Source organism: Macaca fascicularis, chromosome 2, assembly GCF_037993035.2.
Source record: "Macaca fascicularis isolate 582-1 chromosome 2, T2T-MFA8v1.1".
Taxonomy (NCBI): domain Eukaryota; kingdom Metazoa; phylum Chordata; class Mammalia; order Primates; family Cercopithecidae; genus Macaca; species Macaca fascicularis.
The window spans coordinates 29,016,524-29,030,191 of NC_088376.1; the positions used below are offsets into that span (position 1 = coordinate 29,016,524).

Sequence of the window (13,668 nt, forward strand, 5' to 3'; positions counted from 1 at the left end):
TGATTGTCACAACTGGGCAGTGGGTGCTACTGGCATCTAGTGGGTAGAGATCAGAGGTGTTGCTAAACATCTTGCAATGTACAGGGCAGCCTCCATAACTAATGATTATCCAGCCCCAAATTTCAATAGTCCCAAGGTTGAGGAACTGTACTTAAACGATATTGTATCAGGTGTCAATCGCGTTTTTCAAATCTCCGATAGTCTAAAAATTTTGATGTGCTAGTTTATCAGTTTGTGATACTGTGTGTTATAATAGCTATTTTTATTTTCTAAAATAAGTTTCTCTCTCTCTCTCTCTATGTATATAAACATGCACACACAACACACATACATATGTATATATAAGTACATATATTTACTGTGGTTATATCTTCTTAACAGTTTCTTCCCTTAACATGTAATAATACTTACTAGTCCTATTAGTATCTTCGTCTTAAATTTTGTATCTCAACTATTTATATTCTTGCACCACTTTTCTTTTGGTTAGTATTTACATAACAGATCTTTTTTCCAATTCCTCTAGTAGTTTTGTATTAGATTTAATTCTATAACTGGCATATTTTTGAATTTAAAAAATCTATTGACTATTACTTATTTTAGCAGGTGAGTTACTACCCATTAAGTGTTTACATTTGAATATTTGTCATATATCTTGATTTACTGCTGTTATTTTTCATCTTCCATTCCCCAATTTTTCTTCCTCATTTGTTTTTCTCCTTTCCTTTTCCTTGTGGATTGGTAATATTTCACATTTTCCTTAGGTTTTTTTTCTGGTTGTTTTGAAATCACTGGGTCCATTAATAGTTCTCTTTTTTCTTTTTGCACAGTTACTTTAAAAATTTTAATAACACAACTAATTACAAAGTTTTCTAACAATATTTTCTAGCTTCTAATGTATTTACTCTGAACATGTTAAAAGGTGACATACTGCTTTTTAGCCACCTACCATCACTTCCATATGGTCATCATTGTTTAGAATTTTGGTTTCCACCTATTTAAAAAACATAAAACACCTTAATATATTTTCAGTCAATAGTTAATTAAATCTATCAATATGTTTTAGCAGTATCTGTTACAACTCATTTTTATTCAGTCCGTCAAAACAATGTTGTTTATTATCACCCAATGGTTAATCTAATTTGTCAACATATTTTTATCAATTTTCATTTTAAATTTTGTTTTATCTTGGATCCACTCCTTCCTTCTGGCTTCACTTTTCTTCCTGCTAAAGAACATATTTTAGTAGTTCTTTCAGTGAGAATTGGTGGGTGGTACAATTGTTTTGTTTTATTTTTTGTGAAAATAACTTCACTGTGCACCCTTTCCTCAAGAAGAATGAACCAAGAGAAAGAAATGAAAGAAAAAAGAGAAAGAAAAGAAAGGAAGGGAGAGGAAGGAAGGGAGGGAGGAGAAAGAGAAGAAAGAGAAAAGGAAAGAAGGAAAGAAGAAAGAAAGGAAGGGAAAGAAAGAAAGGGAAGGAAGGAAGGAAGGAAGGAAGGGTCGGCCAGTCAGTATTTTTTTCTAGTAAGCCAGATATTGTTCATTGCCTTTTGGCCTCTACTGTTCCTATGAAATCTGATATCAGTCTAATTATTATCCCTTGGTAAGTAAATTTTCTCTTTCAGAAGGTTTGAAGATTTTCTTTTCAATCCTTTATAATCTGCACTGTAACATGTTTCGGTATGGAGTATATATATTTTTATCCTATTCAGTTCCTAAAGTGCCCTTTTGGTCTCAGGATTTATATATATATTCCTTCCATTATGAAAGCTTCTTAGCTTTATACCTTTATTTATATATTCCCTATTACTCTATTCTGTTTTTTCAGATGTCCTATTACATAACTCAGTGATTTTTTGACTAAGGTAAATATAAACAGAAAGCATACTTGCATATCATGTTACTTTGACAGTTAGCTTTCTGAAGAGTTCTTAGAGAGACCAAAGCCATCAAAGATACAATTTTATGGCATAATCTATGACTCTCAACCTTTGTGGTTATAATAGTAGTTAGTAAGAATGTGCAAATCACTTCTTAGTCTCACAGTAAAATGACAAGATCTAAAAAAGAACATTCTGTTTCCTTTGAAAGAATATAACTTAGAACCTTTGAAATGGCCCAGTACAAGGGGCCACAAACAATTAAGTGATTTTGTTTTTGTATTTTAAGAATGATATAATGATTACTAACAAAATACCCAGTTAACAGTGGCTCCAATAATAGGAATATTTTATATCATCCAAAAAGGAGTTTGGAGATGCATTGTCTCAACTTTCTGCTTGGCCATCCACATCTTCTTTGCCATATCTCTCTGAATGATAACAAGACAGCTACAGTGGTTTCAAAACATCATCTCCTTCTATCTACACATATCAGTGGAAATGAAGGAATGAGGATGCAAATATTTTTCCCTTGCATGTCTTTCTTCTTTTATCAGGGAAAAGAATTATTTCCAAGAAGCTCCCCTCTCCCCACCAAAACAATCTCTTTATATCTTATCGGATAAACTTGGTCACATACTGACCTTCACACCAAAAAGTGAGATAAAGGGAATGAAATTAGCACTGGTTTAGAACAGTCATAATTTATTCCCTGAGTCTGGGCATACTGCTGCCTACATAAAATTGCTTTTTTTTAAATTTTTCAGTAAGAAAATGGGAGAGATAACTGTTGAACCTACGGATACCCAGCAGTTTTCACCACCAAGACTACAAATTCAAACTATTAATTTCCACATTCATGGAAGAAAGAAAAGGAGGTAGCCTTTCTTTTTCTCATTTTCTGCCTCATTGCCATAAATAAAGAAAAGCAAGTTGAGTGAATTTTTTTCAGAAAATAGAAACTTATTGACTGTAAACTCGAGCAAAAAACCTGATCCAGCAACCAGAAGGCCTGAATCTGCCATCAGTTAGTTATAGCGCCTTGGGCAAATCACTAATGCACAGTTCTCCAACTGTGGTGGAAGAAAGATTGGATTCAATTAATTGCTATACAGTCACTTCTCATTTTAAGTTTCCATAAGGCTTTGAATCAGCAGCGTAATTATATGGGATGATTTTCAAACTAAAGGTAACTCTATAGCCCAACTTTGTAACTAATAGGCAACCTTGCACCCTGTTGATCTCAAATAATTAATGTGGCTTACAAAGGAATTTAATTTAAGAGTCAGAGTACAACCTAGTAGAGATTCACCATTCAGAAGATGGCCAAATAGGAACAGCTCCAACCTCCAGCTCCCAGCATGAGCAACACAGAAGATGGGTGATTTCTGCATTTCCAACTGAGGTACTGGGTTCATCTCACTGGAGCATGTCAGACAGTCCATGTGGGACAGTGAGTGCAGCCCAACGAGTGAGAGCTGAAGCAGGGTGAGGCATCTCCTCACCCAGGAAGCACAAGGGGTCAGGGAATTTCCTTTCATAGCCAAGGGAAACCATGACACACAACACCTGGAAAATCCGGTCACTCCCACCCTAACACTGCACTTTACCAAGGGTCTTAGAAAACAGCACACCAGGAGATTATATCCAGCTCCTGGCTTGGAGGGTCCCACGCCCATGGAGCCTCCCTCATTTGCTAGCACAGCAGTCTGAAATCTAACTGCAAGGCGGCAGCTAGGCTGGGAGAGGGGCGCCTGCCACTGCTCAGGCTTAAGTAGGTAAACAAAGCAGCCAGGAAGCTCGAACTGGGTGGAGCCCACTGCAGCTGAAGGAGGCCTGCCTGCCTCTCTAGACTCCACCTCTGGGGACAGGGCATAGCTAAACAACAAGCAGCAGAAACCTCTGCAGATGTAAAAGTCCCTGTCTGACAGCTTTGAGGAGAGTAGTGGTTCTCCCAGCAAGGAGTTTGAGATCTGAGAATGGACACACTGCCTGCTCAAGTGGGTCCCTGACCCCCAAGTAGCCTAACTGGGAGACGTCCCCCACTAGGGGCAGACAGACACCTCACATGTCATACGGCCGGGTACACCTGAGATGAAGCTTCCAGAGGAACAATCCGACAGTAACACTTGCTGTTCAGCAACATTCTCTCTTTTGCAGCCTCAGCTGCTGATACGCAGGCAAACAGGGTCTGAAGTGGACGTCAAGCAAACTCCAACAGACCTGTAGCTGAGGGTCCTGACTGTTAGAAGGAAAATTAACAAACAGAAAGGACATCCACACCAAAACCCCATCTGTATGTCACCATGATCAAAGACCAAAGGTAGATAAAACCACAAAGATGGGGAAAAAGCAGTGCAGAAAAGCTGAAAATCCAGAAAATCAGAGCACATCTCCCCCTCCAAAGGAATGCAGCTACTCGCCAGCAACGGAACAAATCTGGATGGAGAATGACTTTGACTAGTGGAGAGAAGAAGGCTTCAGTCGATCAAACTTCTGAGAACTAAAGGAGGAACTATGAACCCAGTGCAAATAAACTAAAAACCTTGAAAAAAGATTTGACAAATGGATAACTAGAATACCCAATGCAAAGAATCAATAAATGACCTGATAGAGATGAAAACCATGACATGAGAACTATGTGACAAATGCACAAGCTTCAGTAACCAACTTGATCAACTGGAAGAAAGAGCATCAGTGATTGAAGATCAAATGAATGAAATGAAGCGAGAAGAGAAGTTTAGAGAAAAAAAGAGTAAAAAGAAATGAACAAAGACTCCAAGAAATATGGGATTATGAGAAAAGACCAAATCGACGTCTGATTGGTGTGCCTCAAAATGACGGGGAGAATGGAACCAAGTTGGAAAACACTCTTCAGGATATTATCCAGGAGAACTTCCCCAAAGTAGCAAGGCAGACCAACATTCAAATTCAGGAAATACAGAGAACACCACAAAGATACTCCTTGAGAAGAGCAACTCCAAGACACAGAATTGTCAGATTCACCAAAGTTGAATTGAAGGAAAAAATGTTAAGGGCAGCCAGAGAGAAAGGTCAGGTTACCCACAAAGGGAAGCCCATCAGACTAACAGCAGACCTCTTGGCAGAAACACTACAGGCCAGAAGAGAGTGGGGGCCAATATTCAACGTACTTAAACAAAAGAATTTTTAGCCAAGAATTTCATATCCAGGCAAACTAAGCTTCAAGTGAAGGAGAAATAAAATCCTTTAGAGACAAGCAAATGCTTAGAGATTTTGTCACCACCAGGCCTGCCCTACAAGAGCTCCTGAAGGAAGCACTAAACATGGAAAGGAACAACCAGTAGCAGCCACTGCAAAAATATGCCAAAATGTAAAGACCATCATTGCTAGGAAGAAACTGCATCAACTAGCAAACAAAATAACCAGCTAACATCCTACTTACAGGATCAAGTTCACACATAACAATATTAAGCTTAAATGTAAATGGGCTAAATGGTCGAATTAAAAGACACAGACTGGCAAATTGGATAAAGAGTCAAGACCCATCAGTGTGCTGTATTCAGGAGACCCATCTCACATGCAGAGACACACATAGGCTGAAAATAAAGGGATGGAGAAAGATCTACCAAGCAAATGGAAAACAAAAAAAGGCAGGCGTTGCAAACCTAGTCTCTGATAAAACAGACTTTAAACCAACAAAGATCAAAAGAGACAAAGAATGCCATTACATGATGGTAAAGGGATCAATGCAACAAGAAGAGCTAACTAGCCTACATATATATGCACCCAATATAGGAGCACCCAGATTCATAAAGCAAGTCCTTAGAGACTTAAAAAGAGACTTAGACTCTCACACAATAATAATGGGAGATTTTAACACACCACTGTCAATATTAGACAGATCAACGAGACAGAAAGTTAACAAGGATATCCAGGAATTGAACTCAACTCCGCACCAAGCAGACCTAATAGACATCTACAGAACTCTCCACCCCAAATCAGCAGAATATACATTCTTCTCAGCACCACATTGCACTTATTCCAAAGTTGACCACATAGTTGGAAGTAAAGCACTCCTCAGCAAATGTAAAAGAACAGAAATTATAACAAACTGTCTCTCAGACCACAGTGCAATCAAACTAGAACTCAGGATTAAGAAACTCAATCAAAACCGCTCAACTACATGGAAACTGAAAAATCTGCTCCTGAATGACTACTGGGTACATAACAAAATGAAGACTGAAGTAAAGATGTCCTTTGAAACCAATGAGAACAAAGACACAACATACCAGAATCTCTGGGACACATTTAAAACAGTGTGTAGAGGGAAATTTATAGCACTAAATGCCCACAAAAGAAAGCAGGAAAATCTAAAATTGACACCCTAACACCACAATTAAAAGAACTAGAGAAGCAAGAGCAAACACATTCAAAAGCTAGCAGAAGGCAAGAAATAACTAAGATCAGAGTACAACTGAAGGAGATAAAGACACAAAAACCCTTCAAAAAATCAATGAATCCAGGAGCTGGTTTTTTGAAAAGATCAACAAAATTGATAGACCACTAGCAAGAGTAATAAAGAAGAAAAGAGAGAAGAATCAAATAGACACAATAAAAAATGATAAAGGGGATACCACCACCGATCCCACAGAGATACAAACTACCATCAGAGAAAACTATAAACACCTCTATGCAAATAAACTAGAAAACCTAGAAGAAATGGATAAATTCCTGGACACTTACACTCTCCCAAGACTAAACCAGAAGAGGGTGAGTCCCTGAATAGACCAATAGCAGGCTTTGAAATTGAGGCAACAATTAATAGCCTACCAACCAAAAAGAGTCCAGGACCAGACGGATTCACAACCGAATTCTACCAGAGGTACAAGGAGGAGCTGGTACCATTCCTTCTGAAACGATTCCAATCAATAGAAAAAGAGGGAATCCTCCCTAACTTATTTTATGATGCCAACATCATCCTGATACCAAAGCCTGGCAGAGACACAACAAAGAAAGAATTTTAGACCAATATAACTGATAAACATCGATGCAATAAAATACGGGCAAACCAAATCAATAAAATACTGGCAAACCAAATCCAGCAGCACAGCAAACAGCTTATCCACCATGGATCAAGTGGGCTTCATCCCTGGGATGCAAGGTTGGTTCAACATATGCAAATCAATAAACGTAATCCAGCATATAAACAGAACCAAAGACGAAACCCACATGATTATCTCAATAGATGCAGAAAAGGCCTTTGACAAAATTCAACAGCCCTTCATGCTAAAAACTCTCAATAAATTTGGTACTGACAGAATGTATCTCAAAATAATAAGAGCTATTTATGACAAACCCATAGCCAATATCATACTAACTGGGCAAAAACTGGAAGCATTCTCCTTAAAAATGGGCACAAGACAGGGATGCCCTCTCTCACCACTCCTATTCAACATAGTGTTGGAAGTTCTGGCCAGCGCCATCAGGCAAGAGAAAGAAATAAAGGGTATTCAATTAGGAAAAGAAGCAGTCAAATTGTCCCTGTTTGCAGATGACATGATTGTATATTTAGAAAACCCCATCGTCTCAGCCCAAAATCTCCTTCAGCTGATAAGCAACTTCAGCAACGTCTCAGGGTACAATATCAATATGCAAAAATCACAAGCATTCTTATACACTAAAAGCAGACAGATATCCAAATCATGAATGAACTTCCATTCACAATTGCTTCAAAGAGAATAAAATACCTAGGAATCCAACTTACAAGGGATGTGAAGGACCTCTTCAAGGAGAACTACAAACCACTGCTCAACGAAATAAAAGAGGACACAAACGAATGGAAGAAACTTCCATGCTCATGGATAGGAAGAATCAATATCGTGAAAATGGCCATACTGCCCAAGGTAATTTATAGACTCAATGCCATCCCCATTAAGCTACCAATGACTTTCTTCATAGAATTGCAGATTCACCATTCATATTTAAGTTTTGACTAGCATAATTTACAATCAGACACTTGCTTTATGGTGAATCTATATGGGAAGAATGTTTCTGAATCTATCTTCCCAAAAGAGCATTACTAAGTGGTCTGGGAAAGAATGAGTTCTGAGGTAAAAATAAATTTGAGAGATGCCAGATTAATTGTATTTAAATAAATTTCTTTATCATAAACTTCTTAGAAGACCTACAATGCCAAAGTGTGTTGTGACTCTCCCAAAGAGATATATCACCTCCAAATTTGACTGTGGGTCCTTTCTTCATGAAACATTTGAATTATTTCTCACTTTAAAGTAATCATGCTGCCTTATATTTTTGTATGGAGTTGACATAAATTCCAAAATATTTTTTAAAACATCCTCTTGTAGTTCTATGAACACCTTTCCTTCCCAGACCTTTTTTGCACTACGTTTTAACAATTCTGCCCTAATTGATTATAAGATGTCAAACTAATAATACTATTCCAGAAACAGAAAATAAACAGTATATAAATATACATGTAAATTTTAGTACACATATTAATTTAATAAATATATATATTTTGTTATACTTTAATTTCTAGGGTACATGTGCACAACATGCATGTTTGTTAAATATGTATACATGTGCCATGTTGGTGTGCTGCATGCATTAACTCGTCATTTACATTAGGTATATCACTTAATCCTATCCCTCACCCTTCTCCTCACCCCACGACAGGCCCTGGTGTGTGATGTTCCCCTCCTGTGTCCAAGTGTTCTCATTGTTCAATTCCCACCTATAAGTGAGAACATGCGGTGTTTGGTTTTCTGTCCTTGAGATAGTTTGCTCAGAATGATGGTTTCCAGCTTCATCCATGTCCCAACAAAGGACACGAACTCATCGTTTTTTGATGGCTGCATCATATTCCATGGTGCATATGTGCCTCATTTTCTTAATCCAATCTATTATTGATGGACATTTGGGTTGGTTCCAAGTCTTTGCTATTGTGAATAGTGCCACAATAAACATATGTGTGTGCATGTGTCTTTATAGCAGCATGATTTATAATCCTTTGGGTATATACCCAGTAATGAGATGGCTGGGTCATATGGTATTTCTAGTTCTAGATCTTTGAGGAATCACCACACTGTCTTCCACAATTGTTGAACTAGTTTACAGTCCCACCAACAGTGTAAAAGTGTTCCTATTTCTACACATCCTCTCCAGCACCTGTTGTTTCCTGACTTTTTAATGATCGCCATTCTAACCGGTGTGAGATGGTATTTCATTGTGGTTTTGATTTGCATTTCTCTGACGGCCAGTGATGATGAGAATTTTTTCATGTGTCTGTGGGCTGCATAAATGCCTTCTTTTGAGAAGTGTCTTTTCATATCCTTTGCCCACTTTTTGATGGGGTTGTTTGATTTTTTTCTTGTAAATTTGTTTGAGTTCTTTGTAGATTCTGGATATTAGCCCTTTGTCAGAAGGGTAGATTGTAAATTTTTTCTCCCATTCTGTAGGTTGCCTGTTCACTCTGATGATAGTTTATTTTGCTGTGCAGAAGTTCTTTAGTTTAATTAGATCTCATTTGTCAATTTTGGCTTTTGTTGCCATTGCTTTGGTATTTTAGTCATGAAGTCTTTGCCCATGCCTATGACCTGAATGATATTGCCTAGGTTTTCTTCTAGGGTTTTTATGGTTTTATGTCTAACATTTAAGTATTTAATCCATCTTGAATTAATTTTTTGTATAAGGTGTAAGGAAGGGATCCAGTTTCCACTTTCTACATATGGCTAGCCAGTTTTCCCAGTACCATTTATTAAATGGGGAATCCTTTCCCCATCTCTTGTTTTTGTCAAGTTTGTCAAATATCAGATGGTTGTAGATGTGTAGTATTATTTCTGAGGGCTCTGTTCTGTTCCATCGGTCTATATCTCTGTTTTGGTACCAGTATCCCTCTGTTTTGGTTACTGTAGGCCTTGTAGTATAGTTTGAAGTCAGGTGGCATGATGCCTCCAGCTTTGTTCTTTTGGTTTAGGATTGTCGTGACAATGCAGGCTCTTTTTTGGTTACACATGAACTTTAAAGTAGTTGTTTTCCAATTCTGTGAAGAAAGTCATTGGTAGCTTGATGGGGATGGCACTGAATCTATAAATTACCTTGGGCAGTATGGCCATTTTCACAATATTGATTGTTCCTATCCATGAGCATGGAATGTTCTTCCATTTGTTTGTGTCCTCTTTTATTTTGTTGAGCAGCGGTTTGTAGTTCTCCTTGAAGAGGTCCTTCACATCCCTTGTAAGTTGGATTCCTAGGTATTTTATTCTATTTGAAGCAATTGTGAATGGGAGTTCACTCATGATTTGGCTCTCTGTTTTTCTGTTATTGGTGTATAGGAATGCTTGTGATTTTTGCACATTGATTTTGTATCTGGAGACTTTGCTGAAGTTGCTTATCAGCTGAAGGAGATTTTGGGCTGAGACGATGGGGTTTTCTAAATATACAATCATGTCATCTGCAAACAGGGACAATCTGACTGCTTCTTTTTCTAATTGAGTAGCCTTTATTTCTTTCTCCTGCCTGATTGCCCTGGCCAGAACTTCCAACACTATGTTGAATAGGAGTGGAGAGAGACGGGGAATGCTTCCAGTTTTTGCCCATTCAGTATGATATTGGGGGTGGGTTTGTCATAAATAGCACCTTTTTTTTTTTGAGATACGTCCTATCAATACCTAGTTTATTGAGAGCTTTTAGCATGAAGGGCTGTTGAGTTTTGTTGAAGGCCTTTTCTGCATCTATTGAGATAATCATGTGGTTTTTGTCTTTTGTTCTGTTTATGTGATGGATTATGTTTATTGTTTTGCATACATTGAACCAGCGTTGCATCCCAGGGATGAAGCCCACTTGATTGTGGTGGATAAGGTTTTTGATGTGCTGCTGGATTCGGCTTGCCAGTATTTTATTGAGGATTTTTACATTGATGTTCATCAGGGATATTGGTCTAAAATTCTCTTTTTTTGTTGTGTCTCTGCCAGACTTCAGTATCAGGATGATGTTTAGCTTCATAATATGAGTTAGGGAGGATTCCCTGTTTTTCTGTTGATTGGAATAGTTTCAGAAGGAATGGTACCAGCTCCTCCTTGTACCTCTGGTAGAATTCGGTTGTGAATCCGTCTGGTCCTGGACTTTTTTTGGTTGGTAGGGTATTCATTATTGCCTGAATTTCATAGCCTGTTATTGGTCTATTCAGGGATTCAACTTCTTCCTGGTTTAGTCTTGGGAGGGTGTATGGGTCCAGGAATTTATCCATTTCTTCTAGATTTTCTAGTTTATTTGCATAGAGATTTTTACAGTATTCTCTGTATTGATATCCCCTTTATCATTTTTCATTGCATCTATTTGATTCTTCCCTCTTTTCTTCTTTATTACTCTTGCTAGTGGTCTATCAATTTTGTTGATCTTTTCAAAAAATCAGCTCCTGGATTCATTGATTTTTTGAAGGGTTTTTTGTGTTTCGATCTCCTTCAGTTCTGCTCTGATCTTGGTTATTTCTTGCCTTCTGCTGGCTTTTGAATGTGTTTGCTCTTGCTTCTCTAGTTATTTTAATGTGATATTAGGGTGTCAATTTTGGATCTTTCCTGCTTTCTCTTGTGGGCATTTAGTGCTATAAATTTCCCTCTACACACTGCTTTAAATGTGTCCCAAAGATTCTGGTATGTTGTATCTTTGTTCTCATTGGTTTCAAAGAACATCTTTACTTCAGTCTTCATTTTGTTATGTACCCAGTAGTCATTTAGGACCAGGTTGTTCAGTACCTATGTAGTTGAGTGGTTTTGATTGATTTCTTAATCTTGAGTTCTAGTTTGATTCCACTGTGGACTGAAAGACAGCTTGTTATAATTTCTGTTCTTTTACATTTGCTGAGGAGTGCTTTACTTCCAACTATGTGGTCAATTTTTGAATAAGTGTGATGTGGTGCTGAGAAGAATGTATATTCTACTGATTTGGGGTGGAGAGTTCTGCAGATGTCTATTAGGTCCATTTGGTGCAGAGCTGAGTTCAATTCCTGGATATCCTTTTTAACTTTCTGTCTCGTTGATCTAACGTTGACAGTGGTGTGTTAAAATCTCCCATTATTATTGTGTGGGAGTCTAAGTCTCTTTTTAAGTCCCTAAGGACTTGCTTTATGAATCTGGGTTCTCCTGTATTGGGTGCATATATATGTAGGCTAGTTAGCTCTTCTTGTTGCATTGATCCCTTTACCATTATGTAATGCCCTTCTCTGTCTTTTTTGATCTTTGTTGGTTTAAAGTCTGTTTTATCAGAGACTAGGATTGCAACCCCTGCCATTTTTTGTTTTCCATTTGCTTGGTAGATCTTTCTCCATCCTTTTATTTTCAGCCTATGTGTGTCTCTGCATGTGAGATGGGTCTCCTGAATACAGCACACTGATGGGTCTTGACTCTTTATCCAATTTGCCAGTCTGTGTCTTTTAATTCGACCATTTAGCCCATTTACATTTAAGGCTAATATTGTTACGTGTGAATTTGATCCTGTAAGTAGGATGTTAACTGGTTATTTTGCTTGTTAGTTGATACTGTTTCTACCTAGCATTGATGGTCTTTATAATTTGGCATGTGTTTGCAGTGGGTGGTTCCAGTTGTTTCTTTCCATGTTTTTAGTGCTTCCTTCAGGAGCTCTTGTAGGGCAGGCCTGGTGGTGACAAAATCTCTCAGCATTTGCTTGTCTGTAAATGATTTTATTTCTCCTTCACTGATGAAGCTTAGTTTGGCTGGATATGCAATTCTGGGTTGCAAATTCTTTTGTTCAAGAATATTAAATATTGGCCCCCACTCTCTTCTGGCCTGTAGTGTTTCTGCCGAGAGGTCTGCTGTTAGTCTGATGGGCTTCCTTTTGTGGGTAACCCTACCTTTCTCTCTGGCTGCCCTTAACATTTTTTTCTTCATTTCATATTTGGTGAATCTGATAATTATGTGTCTTGGAGTTGCTCTTCTTGAGGAGTATATTTGTAGGCATTCTGTGTATTTCATAAATTTGAATGTTGGCCTGCCTTGCTACGTTGGGGAAGTTCTCCTGGATAATATCCTGAAGAGTGTTTTCCAACTTGGTTCCATTCTCCCCATTACTTCCAGGTACACCAATCAGGCATAGATTTGGTCTTTTCATATAGTCCCATCTTTCTTGGAGGCTTTGTTCATTTCTTTTACCTCTTTTTTCTCTAAACTTCTCTTCTTGCATCATTTCATTCATTTGATCTTCAATCACTGATACACTTTCTTCCAGTTGATTGAATCAACTACTGCAAGCTTGTGCATGCAGCACATAGTTCTTGTGCCATGGTTTCAGCTCCATCAGGTCATTTATGGTCTTCTCTAAGCTGTTTATTCTAGTTAGCCATTCATCTAATCGTTTTTCAAGGTTTTCTATTGGCTTTGCAATTGGTTTGAACATCCTCCTTTAGCTCAGAGAAGTTTGTTATTACCAATCGTCTGAAGCCTTCTTCTCTCAACTTGTCAAAGTCATTCTCCATCCAGGTTTGTTCCATTGCTGGCAAGGAGTTGCGTTCCTTTGGAGGAGAAGAGATGCTCTGATTTTTTAGAATTTTCAACTTTTCTGCTCTGTTTTTTCCCCATCTTTGTGGTTTTATCTACCTTTGGTGTTTGACAATGGTGATGTACAGATGGGGTTTTGGTGTGGATGTCCTTTCTGTTTGTTAGTTTTCCTTCTAACAGTCAGGACCCTAAGCTGCAGGCCTGTTGGAGTTTTCTGGCGGTCCACTCCAGATCCTGTTTGCCTGGGTATCACCAGCAGAGGCTGCAGAACACAA

At 38.1% G+C, this 13,668-nt stretch overlaps 1 protein-coding gene across 3 annotated transcripts in view; it reads right to left on the reverse strand.

Annotated features, from left to right (window-relative positions):
• The window catches only part of KCNH8 (potassium voltage-gated channel subfamily H member 8), a 380,763-nt gene that overhangs the window by 161,537 nt on the left and 205,558 nt on the right, over nt 1–13,668 (reverse strand). The window lies entirely within an intron of this gene.